Raw genomic sequence first — 14,017 nt, 5'->3', positions numbered from 1 at the left:
TGAAAATATCCTAGCGCAGTTGACATTTCTGAGGACTTGGGCGCCACTGGAAGGGTTCATATCACACCAGAGTGCAACCCCAACTTCAAAGTACAAAATAGCAATCTCGGTCTCCCTGCTTATGGGGCTTCCCATGTGGCACTAGTGGAAATGAAAAAGTGTTAGCCACTCAGTTGTGTCCAACTTTTTGTGACCCCATGGACTGCTGACTGCCAGGCTCCTCTATCCATGGAATTCTCCAGGCAAGAATATTGGAGTGGGTGGCCATCCTCTTCTCCAGGGTATCTTCCCAACCCAGGGATCGAACCCAGGTCTCCTGCATTCCATGCACATTCTTTACAGTCTGAGCCACCAGGGAGCCACCTGCCAAAGCCAGACATGTAAAAGATGTGGGTTCAGTCCCTGGGTCAGGAAGATCCCCTGGAGGAGGGCATGGCAATCCACTCTAGTATTCTTGCTTGAAGAATCCCATTGGACAGCAAAGCCTGTTGGGCTACAGTCCATAGGTTGCAAGGACTCAGACACAACTGAAGTGACTTAGCATGCACCCTACTTTTAAGTGTTGCCTTTAAACACATATTATGTCTTAGCTTCTCCCAGCTCACACTCTCCTCCTCCTAAGGGAAATAAAAAGTAAAATAAAATAATAATTCTTCCTCTTCTTGACATATACAAGGCTTTCAGGTATCCACATTTGTTACCTTGGTTACTGCCCACACCGAATCCTCAGCCTTTCATTGACACAGCAGGTAGTCTTACCAAAATATTTCCTTGAACAATGACAGTAAATCCTAAAACCAGCAGTTAAGATATTTCATTATATTCTTATCACATTATTCTTATAATGGTTTATAAAGCACTTTCACATCAATTATCTCATCCAACCTTAACAACCTTGTGTGGTAGTTGGGCTGGGTATCATCGTTAGCCTCAGTTTACAAAGGAGAGAATTGAGGCTCAAAAAGATTAGGTCAGAAAAATGCACGACTCGAATCTGCATCTTTGGATGATGTAGAGGGTTTCATAGTGCTCCACGAAAATTCATGTCACCCAGAATCTCACGGTGTGGTCTTATTTGGAAATAGAGTCTTTGCAGATGTAATTAGTTAAAGAATTTGAGATGAAGTCATCCCAAATTTAGGGTGAATCCCGGATCTAATGACTGGTGTCTTTATCAGAGAAAGGAGAGGAGATTTGGACATTGAGGCACAGGGAAGAAAGTTTGTGAAGACAGGAGCAAATTTGTCCAGCCACAAGCCAAGAAACGCCTGGGAAGCCCAAGTGCACACCATTACATATAAAATAGATAAACAATAATGACCTACAGTATAGCACAGGGAACTATATTCAGTATTTTGTAATAACCTATAATGGAAAAGAAATCTGAATCACTTTGCTGTATATCTGAAACTAACACAATATTGTAAATTGACTGTGCTATGGCTGTGCTGAGTTACTTCAGGTGTGTCCAGCTCTTTGTGACCCTATGGACCATTGCCCACCAGGCTCCTTTGTCCATGGGATTTATACTTCAATAAAAAGTAATAATAATTTCTATTGTTTTAAGGCACCAAATTTGTCATAATTTGTTGTAACAGCCACAGGAAAATACACAGATGTCATAAATGGAGATTTTCCTTTACACATTGATTCCTCCCTATAGGAATGGTGGCCACAGCTCAGAGATGTTCTAAATAACCACTGTCATGAAGAACAAGACACAGAGTCCAGCTGTGGCTTCTCCAGCTTTGGAAGAAATCACTTCTACTCTCCCAGCCACAGTTAATGGGGCTGATCTGCTGAGGCTTCACTAGAAAACACATCAGTGCCACCTCAGCCTCTGGTTAAATGGACAAGAGTTGCAACCTTGCCCAAGAACTCTTATACCCACATGGTTAACACTTTTGAGAAACTTTCATTGGCCAAGAAAGGACATTTTCTTCAGTATTCTTTTCATAGTACTACATCTACAGTGACCAGAATTTTCATAACTCTATGAGCAGGAAAATGCCCTAGAAGAGCAGTTTGGTGTTGAAGCTGGGACCACACTGAGGGCACAGATGCAGGCTGGGGCTTAGTTGGTATAGACTGAACACAGAACCCTGTTCAGTGGAATTACCAACTTTGAGAACAGGTTAATGCCTGTAATTCTCACTGCATGGTATGAAAAAAACTTTGTAGTTCTCAAACAGGAAACACATGTTTTCTGAGCCAGTGGCTATAAAATTGATTCATGTCTGCATCTTAATTGCATTTTACACATTCTGTGCTTAGCTGCTTATTAATATCAAGGCACAAGACACATATGATTTGAGAGGCTCCCAGAATCCTTGCTTGGAAGGTTTCTTTTTGAAGAGTCTTCATCCAGCTCTCCACAGCCCTTGTGCCTGGTTTTCTTTGGCACATTCTGATGTAAAGTAGAAAATACAATGCTTACCACTGGACTTTCTTTCTTTCTTTCTTTCTTTTTTTTTTTGGACTTTCTTATATCGATGTCAGGTGGCCTCATGCAGCAATAGCTTGAAGCAGGACTTCAATTCTTTGGCCAGAGATTGAAGTCTGGTGATGGCGGTGAGAGCACGAAAACTAACCACTAGAGCAGTGGTCAGTGCCCTGGCCCTTCAGCTTTGCAGAAAACAAATTCCCTCCAAGATGGAAAGCAGTGAAAAAAGTAAAATATTTATTAGGAGCGAGAAAAGTACAATACGTGTGAATAGACTCAGAGAGAGTTGAGCCCTTGAGGCAGCTTAAATTACTCATAACGGGGCATTTCTTCCAGGTTTCCTTTGGCCAATCATTTTGATATGCCTGGTTTACAGCCCATATTTAGTATACCTCAGGATACTCGCATGTGTGTTATGCATCTCTTAGCCAAGATGGATTCCACTGAAGAGCCCTATGGGTAGTGAACTCTGATTAGCATAACTCCCCTTTTGACCTCCAAGGAACCTTTCTGCACATGTGTAGTCAGAGAGGTCTCCTGACTTAGAGAATGAGAAATATGTAATCTCTTATCTTCTACCCGGGCAGAGCCCGGCCTCCCCTCTCAATTGTCTTGCCTTTCTAGTCTTGGAGTACCAGTGCACAGGGATGAATTTCCAATTGCTTTTCCCTGGGGGTTGGGGGGCACCCAACTCCTGCCTCAATATGGTGAGCTTTTCCCCTACCTCATCCCTGCCTGCCTATGTAGAAAGCCATAGCATGGCTACATCCACCACAGAGAACAGAAACTAGGAAGGGGAATTTGCCCCTCCCCCATCTAGATACAAAACATGCCAACACAGAAACTTAAGAAAGATAAATTAGAGGATAGGCATTTGCTTTGCACAAGGAGTCTCCAGCAGATCTATCTAAGGAATAAGCTTCCTGCAACAACTTATGACCCCAACTATGGAGAGTTGGGCCAAATTTCTTGAGTGAAGGGCACAGTCCTCCGCAAGACTACCCTTGCTTCTGACACCAGCTGCCAGTTTGGGGCTCCCAGTTTTGCTCTCCCTTCTGATCAGCTGGCTATAAATTCAGGGATTCCAATAAGTCCCTTTAGGTTCAATAATTTGTTACAGTGGCTCACAGAACTCGGGAAACTGCTGTACTCACAATTACCATCTTACAGTAGTGAAAGGATACCAATCAGAACCAGCCAGAGAGAGAAACACACAGAGTTCTGAAAGAGTCCCAGACATGAAGTTTCCAGTCATCCCCCCTCCACGGAGTCCTGGACAGCACTACCTCCTGGCTATGACAATATTCAAGAAACCAACCAGGGAAGCTCGTCTAATCTTTTGTGCACAGAGTTTTATTAGAGTTTCATTACCAAGGCATGATTGATAGAATGACTGGCTGGGCAAAAGAATTCAATCTTCAGCCCTCTCCCCTCCATGAAGGTTGGGTTAATAGCACAGGGCTTGAAGCCCCAAACCTCTAATCACAAGGTTGGTCTTTCTGGCTGGCCAGCCCCCTGGCATCATTTCATCAGCACACGCTGTCTAGGGACCACCATGAGTCACCTCACTGGCAGCCCACCATGAGTAACAAAGAGACTCCTATCACTCAGGGCAACTCCAAGGGTTTAGAGGTTTCCTCCCAGAAATGGTGGACAAAGGCCAGTCAAATTGTTTATTATGTACTCCTATTCTTGCCTGGGAAATCCCACGGACAGAGAAGGCTGGCAGGCTACAGTCCCTGGGGTCGCAAAGAGTCAGACACAACTGAACACACACGCATGCATACCCAGAAGACTCACCTCTAAATGTGAATAATAGTGTCTTTCAAGGAGTTTTTTTTAATAAGGATTAAATAAAAAATAAATATGCTTCTGGTGTACAGCACTCATTCAGCGAAAGTTAGCTACTTTACTGAATTTGTGACCACTGACCTCCTAAAAATACATCCACTGCTAACTCTATTTTAAGTTCCCTGAGGGCAGGGGAAATACTTGATTCATTTTTATATGCTTCACAGTAACTGGTTGTGTCTTGCACAAAAGGTTTCCAATCCATATTTACAGATTTAATATAAAAATCTATCCTTCTTTAAGATTTTTTTCTTTCTCCTAAGGCTATCTATCTTCTTCAAGATTAATATTTATTTGAACTTAATTGCTTTAAATACCAGAACTCAGTCATAGGAGGGATCAGAGGAGCAGCAGAAACTGCACTGGAACAAAACAATAGTTGTCTTCCAGGCTCACGGCAAACATTGGTGGTTACATCTGACTTCTGGATGAAAGAGACATTTATGGATATTTCTCCTCATCCTTTCAACACTGTCAGGGAAACAGGGGGATATTTCCCCCTTTCCCTTTTGGTTCTTTTCAGCCGGTCGAAGAATGAAATTGACCCAGGACAGATTAACAGGAGAAAAAGAAATTTAATTTATACATACAGGAATTCATAGAAATATGAGAACCAAAGAAGTGACCAAAGCAAGCAGCTTTTATACCTTTTAGACAAACAATACATTTGTGAAGAACTGACAAGACAGAAATTTACGCTTGGGTACTAATTTGAAGAATTGATGCTTCTGAACTGTGGTCTTGGAGAAGACTCTTGAGAGTCCCTTGGACTGCAAGGAGATTCAACCAGTCAGTCCTAAAAGAAATCACTCCTGAATATTCATTGGAAGGACTGATGCTGAAGTTGAAAGTCCAATACTTTGGCCAACTGATGCAAAAAGTGACTAATTTGGAAAGACCTTGATGCTGGGAAAGTTTGAAGGCAGGAAGAGAAGGGGATGACAAAGGATAAGATGGTTGGATGGCATCACCGACTCAATGGACAGGAGTTTGAGTAAGATCCAGGAGTTGGTGTTGGCCAGGGAAGCCTGGCGTGCTGCAGTCCATGAGGTCGCAAAGAGTTGGGCACGACTGAGTGACTGAACTGAACTGAACTGATTAGAAGGATCTAAGCAAAGTTATTGTTTACACAAACTCCTCAGGCCTGAATTCCCTATCTCTGGAAGTAAGGATGTCTCTTTATCTCTTGGTGTGGGGCAGGGGAGCACCTTTCACAAGGGAGATTTATTTCCTGCTCTTAGGGGGGAAAAGGAGGGTCAGAGTGCCCCTCTTAGACTGCTGATTGTTCTTAAATAACTTCAATTCAAAATAAACAATATGCCAATGTGGCATATTTGGGGCAGTCTGACCTGAACCCCATCAAAGCTTTTTCTCAGCACTGAAAAGAGAAAGTCTTCTTCACATAGGAAACTTCTATCATGAAAAAAGGTTTTTTAAAATACGATGCTTTTCTATACACCTGTATTCAGCAATTGCAAAGTAACTTCGTTCATAATGGTAACAAAACTATAAAATATTTTGAATAAGGTTATCAAGATGTGAAAGACCCTTTTAGAGAAAACTATAAAATATTACTGAAGAGCATATCTGGTTGTGAACCAGAAAATTCCACTTAATACTCCACAAATTAATCTGTAAATTTAATGCAACCATAATAAAAATCTCCCAATTACTTTTTATGTAATTTGGTAAGAGCATACTAAAATTTGTGTGAACAATTCAATGAAAAGCAGCCATCAAGGTAATTTTGTTAGTGAAGAACAAATTCCGGGACCTTTCATTTCCTATATCAAATTTTCAACAAGCTATAGTAACTTACCAGGTGGCACTAGTAGTAAAGAACTCGCCTGTCAATGCAGGAGAGGCAAGAGATGCAGGTTCGGTCCCTGGGTCAGGCAGATCCCCTGCAGAAGGAAACAGCAACCCACTCCAGTACCCTTGCTTGGAAAATCCCGTGGACAGAAGAGCCTGGTGGACTACAGTCAATAGGGTTGCAAACAGTCGGACACAACGGAAGTGACTTGGCACACACACCACAGTAACTTAAGAGACACAGGAAGGCCCTTAAATATGAACCTTCAAGTTGGAACTTTCACAGATGTGAATGTGCATTTGCATGTTGAATCACGTGAGTCAGTTCACATGTCTGGTGTACACTGTCGTGTGCATCCATCCGTGTCATTTTGCTTGTGTGTACTTTACTGTACAGTACTGTATAGCATACAGCAGTACAATATCTTTATTTCAAGCTCAGGATGTGAGCGAGTGAAATCGCAGCTTGCCCTCTGTCTCCTATTGCTGATGATCCCTCATCTCTACCATGTCTCACGTCCTCTCTCTCCTCCAGTCAGTAACTCTTCATGCCTCTTCACTCGATGCCAGCCCCTGTATGCCCACTGTTGTACTGTACTGCTGCACTTTTCAACGAGTCGTGTCTGGCTCTTTGTGACCCCATGAACTATAGCCCACAAGGCTCTTCTGTCTATGGGATTTTCCAGGCAAGGATATTGGAATGGGTTGTCATTTCCTTCTCCAGGAGATCTTCCCAACCCAGAGATCAAACCCAGGTCTCCTGCATTGCAGGCGGATGCTTTACAGTCTGAGCTATTTATTTGTGTGAAAGCATTATAAATCTATTACAGTATAGTGCTACATAACCAGTTGTGCTCCTGGGATACCTAGACCAACTTTGTTGGACTTATGCACAAATTGGACTGTGCTCTCAGAACAGAATTCATTTATATGTAGGGGACTTACTGTATAGTATTGAAACAAGAGTAAAGTGGTCTTTGGACTAGAATAGAAATTCCACATATAAATTCCATAATACTTGGAAATTTAGTATATGCTAAAGTAACATTTCAAATCAGTGGGTCGATATCAATATGCCAGCAAATTTGGAAAACTCAGCAGGCCACAGGACTGGAAAAGGTCAGTTTTCATTCCAATCCCAAAGATAACCAATGCCAAAGAACATTCAAACTACCACACAATTGTACTCATTTCACACGCTAGTAAAGCAATGCTCAAAATTCTCCAAGCTAGGCTTCAACATTACATGAACTGAGAACTTCCAGATGATCAAGCTGGATTTAGAAAAGGCAGAGGAACCAGAGATCAAATTGCCAACATCCACTGGATCACAGAAAACGCAAGAGTTCCAGAAAAATATCTACTTCTGCTTCATTGACTAAAGCCTTTGACTGTGTGGATTACAATAAACTGTGGAAAATTCTTACAGAGATGGGACTACCAGACCACCTTACCTGCCTCCTGAGAAACCTGTATGCAAGTCAGGAAACAAGAGTTAGAACTGGACATCGAACAACGGACTGGTTCCAAACTGGGAAAGGAGTATGTCAAGCCTGTGCATTGTCACCCTGCTTATTTAACTTATATGCAGAGTACATCATGTGAAAGTCTGGGCTGGATGAAGCACAAGCTGGAATCAAGATTGCCAGGAAAAATATCAATAACCTCAGATATGCAGATGATACCACCCTTGTGGCAGAAAGTGAAAAGGAACTAAAGAGCCTCTTGATGAAAATACAGAATTGTAAAGTAAAATAAATAAATTAAAAAAAAAAAAAGAAAGTGAAAGAGGAGAGTGAAAAAGCTGGATTAAAACTCAACGTTGAAAAAACTAAGATCGTGGCATCTGGTCTCATCACTTCATGGCAAACAGATAGGAAACAGTGGAAACAGTGACAGACTTTATTTTGGGGGGCTCCAAAATTGCTGCAGATGGTGACTACAGCCACAAAATTAAAAGACGCTTGCTCCTTGGAAGAAAAGCTATGACAAACTTATACAGCAGATTAAAAAGCAGAGACATTACTTTGCCAACAAAGGTCCATCTAGTCAAAGCTATGGTTTTTCCAGTAGTCATGTATGAATGTGACAGTTGGACCATAAAGAAGGCTGAGGGCCAAAAAATTGATGATTTTGAACTGTGGTATTGGAGAAGACTCGAAAGACTTGAACTGCAAGGAGATAAAACCACTCCATCCTAAAGGAAATCAGTCCTGAATGTTCATTGGAAGGACTGATGCTGAAGCTAAAGCTCCAGTACTTTGGCCACCTGATACAAAGAACTGACTAATTGGAAAAGACCCAGATGCTGGGAAAGACTGAAGGCAAGAAGAGAAGGGGATGACAGAGGATGAGATGGTTGGATGGCATCACTGACTTGATGGACATGAGTTTGAACAACCTCTGGGAGATGGTGAAGGACAGAGAAGCCTGACATGCTGCAATCCATGGGATCGCAGAGTCGCACAGTACTGAGCGACTGAACAACAACAAAGTAATGTTTCAAATCAGTGGGTAGATTATTTAATAAATGTTATCAAGTTAACTAGATATCAACTGGTAAAAATTAAGATACATCTTAATTTCATGCTGGTTACAAGATAAACTCCAATTTTACTAAAATCCTAAAGATAAGATAAAAATCATTAAAGTATTCAAAAATAAATAAATGAAAATGCATGCATGACCTTGGGTAGGTAGGGCCTTCTTGTCGCTGTTCAGTTGTTAAGTTGTGTCCTTTGCAAAATTTCGCATCAGGTGGCCAAAGTATTGGAGCTTCAGCTTCAGCATCAGTCCTTTCAAAGAATATTCAGGGTTGATTTCCTTTAGGATTGACCGGTCTGATCTCCTTGCAGTCCAAGGAACTCTCAAGAGTCTTCTCCAACCACAGTTCAAAAGCATCGATTCTTCAGCACTCAGCCTTCTTTATGGTCCAACTCTCACATTCATACATGACTAGTGGAAAAAATCATAGCTTTGACTACACAGACCTTTGCAAAGTGATGACTCTGCTTCTTAATACACTGTTTAGGTTTGTTATAGCTATTCTTCCAAGGAGCAAGTGTCTTTTAATTTCATGGCTGTAGTCTCTGTACCCAGTGATTTTGGTGCCCAAGAAAATGAAATCTGACACTGCTTCCACATTTCCCCTGTCTATTTGCCATGAAATGATAGGACTGGATGCCATGATCTTCATTTTTTGAATGTTGACTTTTAAGCCAGCTTTTTCACTCTCCGCTTTCACTTCAGGTACTTCAAGATTAAAACCTTTATATGACAAATTATACCATGAAGAAAAAGTTTTTTTTTAATGGTGTACTAGGAGAAAGATACTTCAACATATGTGAAGATAAAAGATTGCTTTCTGGAATACAAAAGGAAAAATATCTAAAAATGGGAGTACAAGCAATCCATTGTAAAAACACCTGACCTGCCCTTCCCTCCACCCTTCCCCTGCCCCCACCACCAAAATGCAACAGGCAATTCACAGAAGCAAAATACAAACAGGGCATCAAGCACTGGAAAAACAATGCTCAATTCCATTAAAAATCAAGAAAATAAAAACAATGAAATACCATTTTTAATCCATCAGACTGACAAAAAATTAAATGTTTGATGATATCAACTGTAAGTAGTAGAGTGTAGATAAATATGTACTCTAATCTCTAGCTAACAGAATGTATTTATTCACATATTTTGGCTGTGCTGGGTCTTCATTGCTGAGTAGACTTTTCGCTAGTTGCTGAGAGAGGGAACTGCTCTCTCGTTGCGGTACACTGGCTTCTCAATTCCACGGCTTCTCTCGTTGCGGTCACGGGCTCTTGGGTGCACAGGCTTCAGTAGTTGCCGCGTGTGGTCTCAATAGTTGTGGCACATGGGCTTAGCAGCTCCACGGCGTGTGGGATCCTCCCGGACCAGGAACTGAACTCTTGTCTCCTTCACTGGCAGGCAGATTCTTTACCACTGAGCCACCAGGGAAGCCCCTCTAGCTAACAGAATTCTAAATGGTACATGTCTTATGTCCCAGTAAATGTTTTACTATCTTCCCTAAATAACAATTTTCACATATGGCCGAGAAAACATATTCAAGATACCTGAGAGTAAAATTGGAAACACCATAAATGTCCTTCAGTAGGGCAATGGTCAAATAACCGAAGCCTATCTTCACTGTGGTATATTATGCCTCAGTTAAAAAATAAAAATAGCTGAAACTTATGCCTGCAATTTGAAATATGAACTATCTAGTCTAGGTTCGATACAGGATACAGGATGCTTGGGGCTGGTGCACTGGGATGACCCAGAGAGATGAAATGGGGAGGGTGATGGGAGGGGGGTTCAGGGTTGGGAACTCATGTACACCTGTGGTGGATTCATGTCAATGTATGGCAAAACCAATATAGTATTGTAAAGTAAAAAAATAAAATTAAAAAAAAAACAAATATGAACTATCTGAAATAGTGTTGGACATATTGTATTGTTAATGGGAAAAAAGTTGCACAATTACACATATAGGATTTACCATTTGTTCTTTTAAAAAATATGCTTACCAAAACAATAATATATATTTTCTCCAGGTAACAAAAGACTATACACAAAACTTTTCCTATGCTGAGCACAGAGGATGTGGGTGGTAGGACAAGAACTTAACCTCTGCTTCCCAGGTGGCACTAGTGGTAAAGAATCCACCTGCCAATGCAGGATACATAAAAGACACAGATTCAATCCCTGGGTTGGGAAGAGTCCCTGGAGGAGGACATGGCAACTGACTCCAGTATTCTTGCCTAGAGAATCCCATGGACAGGGGAACCCAGTGGGCTACAGTCCATAGGGTCACACAGAGTCCGACATGACTGACGCAACTTAGCATGCATACACACACATAACATTTTTAATTTCTATGAGGTGGAGGATTAATCTATTACATCTGTAAAAGCAATAATTGGAAAAAATATATCCAAACTCCTCCCTAGACTTTAGGGCTTAGATTCCAGCATCCTTGGTTCATTGAATCTTAAATATTTAAGCACTCTATGAACTCAGTTCTACAATTCTCCTTTACTAATAACTGGATATTTGATTATATTAGGCTTCACTCTTCCCAATTCCATTCTCTCTCCATCATGCTAACATATTCCATAAGGGATTGTGTATCTATCACTCTATTTTAGGAAGAAAGAATAACAGAATTTTTTAATGCCTAATTTTCTCCTCATCTTGAGTTCTCCTGAATTATTCTCTCTCTCTCTCGTGTTGCAATCCAAATGGATTTATCTTGAGAAATAATCTTGAGGAGAAAGAAAATGTTATCTGCATCTCAAGAGGCTTCAGCAGAAGGATCATTGTTTTGCTGTTTTCTCTCATGCTTATATTTGCACCTCAAATATTTCATAGCTGTCTTCAGAAATATTGTGTAACTTAAGGACTTAGAAAATACATTCTCTTAAAAAAAAAATTAAAAGAGTCATTGAAAGGTTTGCTTCCACTCTAGACACAGGTGAAATCATTCTATGCTGATGCTCTAGAAATGGGGAATCTTCTGGCGAAGATATAATTTCTCCATTAGTTTTCTTTTTCATTCCTCATGTTTACTTTCCTGCTTTTGTTGCTGTAGAGAGCTGTCTTGAATCAGAGAAAGCTCCATTTTTTATATATCTGAAAAAGACTGGCATATAATTGAACTCTGCTGACAGGTTCAGAAAAAAATAAACCCACAAATTTAGGCATACCTGGGAAAAGGATGGGAAATGGCTGTTTCTCCTTATTTTATTTTATTTTTATTTATTTTTTTTATTATTTAAATTTATTTATTTATTATTTTACTTTACAATTCTGTATTGGTTTTGCCATACATTGACATGAATCTACCATGGGTGTACATGCATTCCCAAACCTGAACCCCCCTCCCACCCCCCTCTCCTTATTTTAAGAAATAAAGCTTTAAGCAGCATGTGAAACTGGACTGAGAGGTGATGTACTAATATATGTAAACCGAAAGCCAGTGGGAACTTGCTGGATGACTCAGGCAACTCAAACTGAGGCTCTGTAATAACCTAGAGGAGTGAAAATGGGTGGGAGGTGGGAGGGAGATTTAAGAGGAATGGGACATATGTACACCTGTGGTTAATGCGTGTTGATATATGACAGAAATCAAACCAATGTTGAAACCAATCATCAATCAATTAAAAATAAATATTAAAGAAGGAATAAAGGCCTTCTTGCTCAAAAGGTCTTCCTCACCTCCCTGCCATGGAGCTAAAAAAAGAAAAGAAAATGAGGAGAGGGAGATAGATAAGGTCTGAATCATCCCTAAAGCCATTTACCTCCAGGGGACAGGCTGCACACATCTCCGGACTCTGCCCCTCCATGTAGGGGCTATGAGAAGATGACAGTTCACCCACCGGGAAACAGCACCGTGAGCACCAAGTGCCCACTGACATTCTACGGTAGTGGATCTTCTGTCCTCCTTCCCCACCCCCCCTCGCCAGGGCCCTAATGCTTTGAACCCTAACAGAGTGCTAGGCTTATACACCTTAATCCTACTCACAGGCTTCTTCAGAGCCACCTCGGCATCTGTCACCCACCAATGTTCTTTATACTCTGTTACAAGGATGACTGGATGAACTGGTGAAATGCCTTTCTCCCTCTCAGTGTGACCCAGGGTCTCAGATCTGTGCATGTTCTATGTCAAAATGGAAATGGGGGCGGGGAAAGGAATTTGGACAAAAGATAGAGGCCACAATAGCAGAAATTCTCCTTAAGCAGGAAACTTCCAAATGAACTCACCACCCACCAAACATGCCTTGGAGTTCACCTCTTCCAAGCCTGGGCTTCACTGGAGTCAGAAATATGCAGTTCTGTCATCCTGCACCCTTGGCTAAAGCAGGCATCACCAATTGATTGCAGCACACTCCTTCCCTTGTCAAAGCGGCTGCTGCTCCCTCTAACTGAATGCTAGAACAATTCCTCTGCCCAAATGCTGTGTCCCAGCTCCACTGCTTTAACCCTGCCACTATACTACCTCCTATTGAAAAATCCAAACAACCCCAGAATGATATTGAGCCTCTGTTCACCTTTAATGAGTTTTATAGCCATGAAGGAGTTAGTCTTTAGGAGGGCAGTTAAAGAGCACTGCTCCCCTTCCTGCCAGGACCCAGGAAGTACAAGCCTACCTGGGTTTAGTAAAGAGCCCCACATGGTCATGACACCGGAAGGAGACTGGTACTGGAGAGATCTGGCCGGTGAGGGAGCAAGGGGAGAAGTGAAGTGAGGAAAGGATGAGAGTGCTGAAGAAGGCATATAGTTTGGGCCAAGATTAGCCCAGTAAAAGAGCAGAGAGAGGTCCTCCCACAAGGAAAGGAGTTTTGGGAGGTTATGTCAAAGGGGCACTGCAGAGCTTTAAAGTCAGACAGTGCCGGGTTTAGTCCCAACTCAGTCTTTTACTAGCTCATTAACTCTGTAGACTGCAACCCTGTAAAAAATAATAACTCTCCCCACCTCTGGGAGCAGTGAGGAAGACTGAAAAGTGGACAAGGGGGCTGGTACAAGGTCCAGTTCAGTTCAGTTGCTCAGTGGTGTCTGACTCTTTGGGACCCCAAGGACTGCAGCACACCAGGCTTCCCTGGCCATCACCAACCCTGGAGCTTGCTCAAACTCATGTCCATCGAGTCAGTGATGCCATCCAACTATCTCATCTTCTGTTGTCCCCTTCTCCTCCTGCCTTCAATCTTTCCCAGCATCAGGGTCTTTTCAAATGGGTCATTTCTTCCCATCAGGTGGCCAAAGTATTAGAGCTTCAGCTTCAGCATTAATCCTTCCAATGATTATTCAAGACTGATTTCCTTTAGGATTGACTGGTTTTATCTCCTCAGTCCAGTCCTCAGTAAAATCCTTATCACTACTGACACCTCAGAG

The 14,017-nt window shown here is 41.7% G+C and overlaps 1 long non-coding RNA gene across 1 annotated transcript; it reads right to left on the bottom strand.

The window, feature by feature from the left end:
• Positions 1 to 10,986: 10,986 nt before the first annotated feature.
• LOC120861329 lies at positions 10,987 to 13,687 on the bottom strand. The gene is made up of 2 exons (XR_005720521.1): positions 12,651 to 13,687; positions 10,987 to 11,758 (listed from the first exon to the last, which is right to left on the bottom strand). It is a non-coding gene; the product is annotated as an uncharacterized LOC120861329 (long non-coding RNA).
• Between the last annotated feature and the right edge of the window lie 330 nt (positions 13,688 to 14,017).

This window comes from Oryx dammah, unplaced genomic scaffold, assembly GCF_014754425.2.
Source record: "Oryx dammah isolate SB20612 unplaced genomic scaffold, SCBI_Odam_1.1 HiC_scaffold_11232, whole genome shotgun sequence".
NCBI lineage: Eukaryota > Metazoa > Chordata > Mammalia > Artiodactyla > Bovidae > Oryx > Oryx dammah.
The sequence above is the reverse complement of the archived record's forward strand: the minus strand, read 5'-3'. Positions and strand labels throughout refer to the sequence as shown.